The sequence below is a fragment of the Myotis davidii genome, unplaced genomic scaffold, assembly GCF_000327345.1.
Source record: "Myotis davidii unplaced genomic scaffold, ASM32734v1 scaffold30, whole genome shotgun sequence".
NCBI lineage: Eukaryota > Metazoa > Chordata > Mammalia > Chiroptera > Vespertilionidae > Myotis > Myotis davidii.
Genome location: NW_006282874.1, coordinates 711206 through 719958, shown reverse-complemented (window position 1 = coordinate 719958; position 8753 = coordinate 711206). Strand labels below are relative to the sequence as shown.

The window sequence follows — 8753 nt, the reverse complement described above, 5'->3', positions numbered from 1 at the left end:
AGAGAGAGAGAGAGAGAACACTATGTCAATTCGACGTGCATAAAGCTATGGACAGAATGAGCTCGGGCAGCCAGGACCCAGCCCCGGCAATGGCATCGCCACAAACAGCCTTGGGAGAGACGTGTTCTGCACATTCCACAAAGGCCAGCGTGGCTCCATGGTGGAGCGTCGGCCTATGAACCAAGAGGTCACAGTCCAATTCCCGGTCAGGACACATGCCTGGGTTGCTGGCTCATTCCCCAGATCCACATGGCTGAGTGGTGAAAAGCCACATGCTTTGATGGAATGGTTTTGAATATGGTTTTTGTTTGTTTGTTTTTATGAGCAATAGCTGAGGTTTAAATGCCCTTCACAAGGGGCATCTATAGGGCGGCAGCTGAGAAGGAAGACACACGGGGATTATACCAATTTGGGGTCAGGTTCAGGCTTCCACTCTTTTTTTTTTTTTAATATATTTTTACTGATTTCAGAGAGGGGGGGAGAGGGAGATAGAGATAGAAACACCAATGATGAGAGAGAACCATTGATTGGCTGCCTCCTGCACACCACCCTCTCCCCCACCCCGACCCCCCCAACTGGTTAGTCTTTAACCACAACCCGGGCATGTGCCCTTGACCGGAATAGAATCCGGGCCCTTCAGTCCACAGGCTGACGCTCTAGCCACTGAGCCACACCAGCAAGGCCAAGGCTTTCACTCTTGCTGGCTGTGGAACTGTAAGCAAATCATCTCCCCTCCCTGTGCCCCCCTCCCTGTGCCTCCCTCCCCTCCGCATTAAAGAGGGCTAGCAAGAACTCTGCACGGAGAATGAATAAATTTAGCTCCAGGGACTACGGTCGCTAGCACATAGTAGGTGCTTCGAGCTTCCCCCTCACCTGCGCTACACCACAGATTTCAACCCCAAGCTATCACTGAAAGAGGATTTCTGACCTTTTTGTTGTTGTTTCCAGTATCCACCACCTTTTGAAAAGAAGAGGGGAAACAACGCACAAGGAAATCTCATCCTATTATTCAGAAACAATTATATTAATATTCATTTTATTCTGCGGAACGGCTGGCACAGGCTGGCACATTAAATCCAGAGCTTGCTATTCTAGCCTGGGCACAAGATTCCAAGGATAATCTGATCTTTAAATATTTCCTTTAAACAGACTAAAAAAAGGCAATTTATTCTCCAGTGCATTTTATATGCTGATGTAAAACCAACGCAGTTTCACCACACCCCAGGCCCGTCCCCCACTCTGCAGTCAGAGCTCAGCTGTGGTGATGTACCCAGAAATCAGCTTCTCAGAAAAAGTATACTGACTCCTCAGAACAGCAAATACTTCCACATTTAATTGCAGCGACTCCTGATGGGACTTATTTTAGGAGTTTACTCCCTGCCTTATTTCAGCAGCCTTCCCAGCTGTCATTTCGTCTTCCCTTGGTGACTCACTGTCACCGTGACTTACTGCTGAGTGCCGCAGGCCTGCTGCCCCCCAAGACTCCAGGGCATGGAGATCTCCAAGTTCCTTCACTCACAACCCCAACGTCCGACCTATGAAACCTAGGGAAGCCCGTTGGTCCACCCCCCAGAGGTTCCTTTTGAGGAAGAGTCACCTCCAAGTTCGGTCCGCAGTGGAATGTCAACCTCACCATCCTCTTAGTAGATACTGAAGTCTGCAGGTTAGTCTTTAATCAGAATAAACACTCGCCCTGGCTGGTGTGGCCCAGTCGGTTGGGCATTATTCCCCTGCACCACAAGGTTGCTGGTTCAATTCCCAGCCAGGGCACATGCCCTGGTTGCTGGCTCCATCCCTGCTAGGGGTGTGCAGGAGGCAACTGATCAAGGTTTCACTCTCACATCAACGTTTCTCTCTCTCTCTCAAAATCAATAAAATTTTCTTTAAAAAAAAAAGCAGCACTGATTAATCACCTATTTGGAGCCAAGTATTACAAATGGACTCTTGAAATTTTATTTTTATTCATTGAATTTTTGTTCAAACTTCTTAATGGGTTGCCTGTTGCCATGTTTCAGAGTTAAAGAAATGAAGGTCAATACAGGTACAGCAACATCCAATTTCCTGGAGAGAAATGGGTGACGCCTAGGTTTGGGGAAGAATGTCGCATAGCGGGAGTCAGGAGCTGATGAACTGAGAGGAAGAGGAAAGACCATTGGCCATAGGCTTCCATAAAGAAAAGAATGACAACCATGGAAGGTATAGCAAGTGAGCCAGGCGAGGAGGCTGTGTTCAACGGATTACATACACAAGCGTGATGCACGAGTGAACACACATCACTCATGACGGGAACATGCATCCAGCTGAGTGGAGGAGAGGAAAGCTGCCCGAGAGAAGGGTCAGCCCAGGTGCCACAGGGCTAACCTCGAAGGCCTCAAGGCAATGGCAGGGCTTGGGCCGGGGAGGAAGACCAAGACCCAGGGGCCGATGGTCAGTGGCCAGGACAGTGTGTGCCTCGGTGACTGGCCCGGCTGGCCGGAACCAGTGTGGCTGGCACCCACTGCAACCCGACCAAGGACGCTTCTAGAGAGAGCAAGTGTGTCCGAATCGAGATGGGGCCTGTGGTAGCACTGCATGGGTGCCCAGCTTGACAAAGGGGTGTTGATAGCATGTTCTACTGAGTCCCTTGGGCACAGACATTCAGAGGATGGTATGTCTGAATGGCAGGAGCCCCAAGGAAGTGGCTGTGGGGGAATTTATCTAAAAGCAGTGATTTTCAACCTTTTTCATCTCATGGCACACAAAAACTAATTACTAAAATTCTGCGGCACCCCAAAAAATACTATTATTTTTGCTGATGCGACAAAAAATAAAATAGGTGTAATTTTTATTCATTCACGCCAGACAGCTATTGTTGTGTTGTCTGTTATCATTTTTAAATTTGACAGCCTAAGCGAAGAGAGGTCGGTGCCCCTCACGAAGGAGTCAGGTGCTGCACTATGTAACTGTTCTGGAGGGACACCGGCTGAAACACTTATGGGAAGGCGTGGGGGCTCCAATGGAAATGCCAACTGCAATGCAGTGGACATGGGTCCCCTGCGCCAGGCTGGGTGCCTGTCACTCGCCGCTGTGTTGGCTGATAACCACTTTGCTCTGTTCTCCTGAAAGCTTTTTAAAATATATTTTTATTGATTTCAGAGAGGAAGGGAGAGCACACGCAAGAGAAACATCAATGATGAGAAGGAATCACTGATGGGCTGCCTCCTGCACGCCCCACACTGGGGATCGAGCCCACAATCCGGGCATGTGCCCTGACTGGGAATCGAACCATGACCTCCTGGTTCATAGGTTGAACCTCAACCATTGAGTCACGTTGGGGTGTCCAGGGGAGGGAGTTCCCTGGATGCAAGATTCTCAGGTTTCAAACTGGAGCATCCCCCCAAAAAGAGACAAGCTGTTGGCTGCAGGGGGAGCTGGGATTCGAACCCACGCCCGTCTCACTGTAAAGGGTGTCTCAGTCTAGACAGAGTTCTTCCATTTCTCCGAGAGGCGCCCGGTGTGTAACCCGCTGTCTCGAGCTTCCCCAGAGAATCAGCGCCTGGGGGACACTGGCTACAGGCTCCCCCCTTCCAGGGGACAGGAACCCTTAGGGGGGCCACCAGAGGACATGCCCCAATGACACATCTGGTTGTTTTGCTTTATTCTGAAAAGAATGACTCTAGATTTCCTTAGATGCACAAAGCGATCCTTGAAACAATTAAGGTTACGAACCGCCCCACAGGTGCTGCTCTTCTCCCTGCATTCAGCAGAGCCCGGCCCTGCACTACCTGTGGTGCTACTGGCTCCAGCAGAGATGTTGCCCAGCCGTGACCCATACCATCTGCACCCAGAGCAAGTGGGGCGCTGGCCACCGCCAGGCGGAGGAAGTCCTGGCAAGGAAGTGTCTCTTCATTGAACTGAAAGGCACTTGTCAGGGGTGGCTGAGGAGGCAGGACGGGCAGTTCCAGGGAGAAGGTGGCTGTGGCCAAAGCCGCCTGTCTCCCTGGCCTGGACCCTCCCTCTGACCGGAGCTCTGAGGTGCTCGCATGGGCTGTGGCTGTGGTTTGAGCTGAAGCCGGGGGTCCCACGATGGAAGCTTTCCCGCCCCAGATCTCCATGAGCGTCAGAAGCACTGCTCGCTGCTCGTTGCTCCCGAGTGAGCTTGGGGAGCTGTGCTAAATGCCCTGCGGCTACACACAGGCCATGTCCCCCAGGAGGAACCCACAGACCTGCAGGAGGTGGTCAGAACAGTCACAGGCACTTCTGTCCTGGCGGTACAACCATTGAGAGTGAGGAAGGCTGAGGAGGAGGAGGAGGGTGTAGGGGGGGGAAGGAAGAGACAGAAGAGAAGGAAGAGGGGAGGAGAGGAGGAGAGGAGGAAGGGGGAGGGGAGGAGGAGGAAGAATAAGAAGAATAAGAGCAAAAAAGAAAAAAAAGACGGAAGCAGGGAACAGGAAGCGGGGGAGGGGGGGAGGGAGTCTGGAGCATGTGGTCCACGGAGGCCCTGAAGAGAAAGGACTGAACGAGGGGCGGGAGGGGGCCAGGGAAGCAGCAGGACGACCCCTCCAGGCCGAGGGTGCAGGAAAGAAGCGAGAAGTCTTTAAGGTACGAGCAGGCCAGACAGGGTGTGCCTTCTGTTTTCACTTTTGGACAGGCAATGGCACAGACCCTGTGGTCAGTGTGGACAAGGAAAGAGCCAGGGGGTCATCAGCCAGGGCAGTTAGAGAAGAAATGGGGCCCAGAGAGGTGAGGAGACCAGGGCAACAGACCTGCCAGCGGTTGGTTTCAGAGCTGGAGTGAGGACGTGGTTCCCGAATCTGAACCTTCAGCTTACTCCATGCCCTTGGGGCCCCTCGCAGGGGAAGGGGCTGTGGGCCATGGGGTCTATCGCTATCTTCTCTGACCTCTCTCTCTCTCTCCCCCGCCCCCCCATCCCCTCTCTGACAGGTAGATAACAAAAGTAGAAAATGCATTTGGGCCATTTCAAAAAGTTCTGGAAATTTCTATCACTTCATGCAGGAAGTGCCGGGCATGGCTCTTGTCCTCACGTGCATCTCCCGAGGCCCCCCACCCCCCCCGGGGTCATTATCGTGGCATCAGATAAGGCCAGTGGCTGGGGGGGTGGGGGTGAGTGCTAAAGGTCACTCGGAGCTTGCAAGTGCGGGAGCCGGGATTCCCGCCCATCTGCCGAGGCTGTGTTCATTAGACAGAGATTTGGCTCATTTTTTCAGGACAAAAAAATAACAAGAAAAATAAATGATGCTTTGGCGCGAGTATTTTGCAGTTTGTGAAACTGCCAAGACTGCACAGCTCTTTGGCCACTCCATGCCCTCGCCCTCTCTGTGAGATGGGCATAAGCATCCACAGTTACCAAGTGAGGAAACTGAGGCACGCAGAAGTCAGTGTCCTAGGTCCGAGTCCCCTCAGAGCCAGGATTCAAATCTAGGTTTTCTCAATCCAGCCCACGTGCCTTTCCACTGGACTGGAGCTGAGGTCAAGGAGTGGAAGGGAGGGAAATACATTTTAAGTTTAAAATCTTCCATCAGATGTTTTCAGCAAGCAGTATGCGAAGGCCATTCCACACCGCAGTTACCCTAAAGTGCCTACCTAACAAACAATGAGCATTTCAAGGCAAACAAGGCATTTCTGTTTTCCTTCCCTCTGCTTCAGGGGGCCGGCCCTAGTCCTGCAGCCAGCCCAGGGAGCATCCTCCCGGCCTGCGGACACGCGGGATGGGGACAGCGGATGGGACCTCTTTTGTGCCAGCCGCCCCCGGAGCAGGTGGTCATGTGGCCGGCGAGGCTCACTCACTCGTTCAGCAGCCATCACCATGGCCGTCGCTGCACCAGCTGCTGGGCCATGACCATAGAAGATCAGGGGAGGCTCCTGTGCTTAGGAAGCATGAACTCGAGAGCGAGGACAGGCATGTGTGCACGCATGACAGCACAGGCCAACCCGGAGTGGGTCCAAAGAGCTATGGGAGAGAGGGGAGAGCCAGGAAGGCTTCCCGGAGCATGAGGCATTGCATTGCGTCCTGAAGGAAAGACGGAAGGGAGAGTCAGTCATTCTGGACAGAGACCAGCATGAGCAAGAGGAGGGGTCTCAAGGAGCAGGACACACTGTAATCAAGTCCCGGCTCCTCCAAGAACTGTGGTCCCCTTGGCCATTGTGTCCAGCTGTGGGCACTCAGCCACAGCGGGCAAACAGCTGGCAAGTACCAGGCATGACGGAGCACAGGTGAATGAAAGGGAACCTTGCCCACAAGGAGCCCCTGTGTGTCCAACGCACCCACCTAACCCACATGGAAATGAACCCCCCACTGTGTGCAGATCTGGTGACGCTATTAAGTGCTTAGCCCTGTGCTGAGCAGACCCCAATGTTCCCAAAGAGACAAAGAGTCCTGCCTTTGAGGCCAAAGCCCTTGACCTTCACCACTTGTGAGCAAGGAGATGACATGCCGTGTCCCCCGATAAAGGCCTCTTTCTATTCCCCGAGTGTGTCTCGGACCAGAGCACAGTGTCTCCACTGTGAGTCACCGACCATCATCTTACTCCCTTCTCAGAGCTGACGTCTGTTTGATGATTTGCTGGTAGAGGAAAGGGGTTCCTTTTTAAAAGAATGGTAACTGCTTTTAACTTCGTGGCACATGAGGTTCTCAGAAGCCCTTCCCCATGCGTCCTCTCCACCATCCCACTCAACTGTCACCAGAGCAGGCCAGCTGCGGGAAGGGTTAGTGTCCCCACTCTCCAGATGAGGAGGAGTCTCAGGTGGGGACAATCAAGGTCACACGCAGGTGTAGGATGAGGTCAGAACCCATCCTTTCTCTCCCCCTCACCATCTGCCTGGGACACAGGCATATCACCCTCATTACAAACAAGTCCCAGATGACATGCAGGCCACATCCCATCCCCTCAGGCAACAGAACTACAGCATAAATTAAAAAGCCAATTAAAGAGCAGGGCCTCTTACTTATCACTGCCCCCGGAGGCCGGGGTATAAAGAGCGGGCCCTACAAGAATCAATGACTGCCCAACCCAGAAACTGCCCAGAGGTCCACTTACCCATAAGCAATAGACTCTAGACTAGCGGTTCTCAACCTGTGGATCACGACCCCTTTGGGGGTCGAATGACCCTTTCACAGGGGTTGCCTAAGACCATTGGAAAACACATATATAATTACATATTGTTTTGTGATTAATCACTGTGCTTTAATTATGTTCAATTTGTAACAATGAAATTGGGGGTCACCACAACATGAGGAACTGTATTAAGGGGTCACAGCATTAGGAAGCTGTGCTCTAGACCCAGCTGCTTCACCTGACCTGATCTCCCTCCCCGCAGGCGTCCGGGGCCCTGGCCCCTGCTGGCCTGACCTCTGCCCCTGCCTCTGGCCTGCGGATGAAGCTAACAGCCCATCACTGCGGTGGGCAGCCCAGTGCCTCTCCACTAACACATCTGTTAACACCCAGAGCATGAAGCCTGGTGGAGGTGCCTCCCTGGTTCACACAGAGCTGAGGCAGATCCTGCAGCATCTGAACGTGGGAGAGTCTGCCAATGGCTGGAGCCCCGGGAGTGGCCGAGGAGAGAAGGGGTGTCCCTATATCCTCTGTTGTGTGTGTTGCTGGCAATAGTGGGGGTGCAGGGTGGCTAGAGAAGGGGAGAGGAGAAAGGGAAGGGGCGTCTTGACTGCTAGTTTATAATCTTTCTATTCCCACCCAGCCCCAGTGGCCAAAGGCAGTAACAGGATAAACTCAGGGACACCCCTGGGCCCCCAAACGGCCACAGTTACCACTTCCCTCACCTACATATCTCCTGCAGTTGCTGGCTTTGAAGCTGACTTCCCAGACCAAGGGTTGTGGTGCACTGGTCCCTGTGCATGTCACAGCTGAGCTGCAGTGACACCATACACACACACCCTGTCCCCGGCCCACCCACAGCCAGACTGGCCTCTGGGTCCTCCTGGATTACAGGGAACCGCTACCACTGCCCCTTCACCACAAGGGGGTCTTCGCCCCAACCTGCCCCAGGTTCAAGGGCTCAGAGGACCTGCTGCTCGGGGTCCAGATGTACTCCCTCCCTCAGCCTCCATCCGGGACTTCGGAGGGGACCCCCCATTCACCCCACATCTCCCCACTGGATGTCCCCCTCTGGCCTCTCCAGACCTGCCCAGATGTGCCCAAGACCAGAGGACAGGGAGGCTGGGGGAGACAGACGGAGAGAAACCACATTTCCAGGCGGAATCCCTGTTAAGTAAGAGAAACCATCCAACTAGCAACCAGGCTTCCAGAAACGTCACAGCCACAGACAGAGTTGCTGCCTCGGACCGCGAGTGCTCTCACCTACCTGTCTCCACCGCAGGGCTCCCCTCTGCCGCCGCCTCTGGGCACCACTCCGAGGTCCCTCTAGCTCCTCTCTCACCTTCTTCAGCGCCAACACTTGCAGCAGCGGTGGGCGGACCCGGGAGTCCGGCACCTGTGAGCTGGGTCTCCGTCCCTGGTCCCCGCGGGCAGCCAGGCTACCTGGAGGAGCAGCAAGAGGAGAGGATGCTGCCCTCCCCACCGGCGCCGCGGTGCTGATGCGGTTGCTATGGTTATGGAACTCCGCAGCTGTCCCCCTTGGCGCAACAGCTGCCCGGCCTTGGCCTCCGGGCAGCCCCGGCCAACCGGCCCTGAGGCAAGCCGCGCAGCTGACGCAGCGAAGGAAGGGGATTCGCTGCCAACACGGAAAAGGGACCGGTGGCTGCGCGGGCGCCCGCCTGCGGGCTCTGCTCACCTCGG

General features: G+C 54.3%; 1 protein-coding gene across 1 annotated transcript in view; it reads right to left on the bottom strand.

Annotated features, from left to right (window-relative positions):
• The window catches only part of FAM135B (family with sequence similarity 135 member B), a 97482-nt gene extending 88735 nt beyond the window's left edge, over positions 1-8747 (bottom strand). The window contains 1 exon segment of the mRNA XM_006753261.2: positions 8320-8747. The gene's annotated coding sequence lies outside the window, so the exon portion shown is untranslated.
• Between the last annotated feature and the right edge of the window lie 6 nt (positions 8748-8753).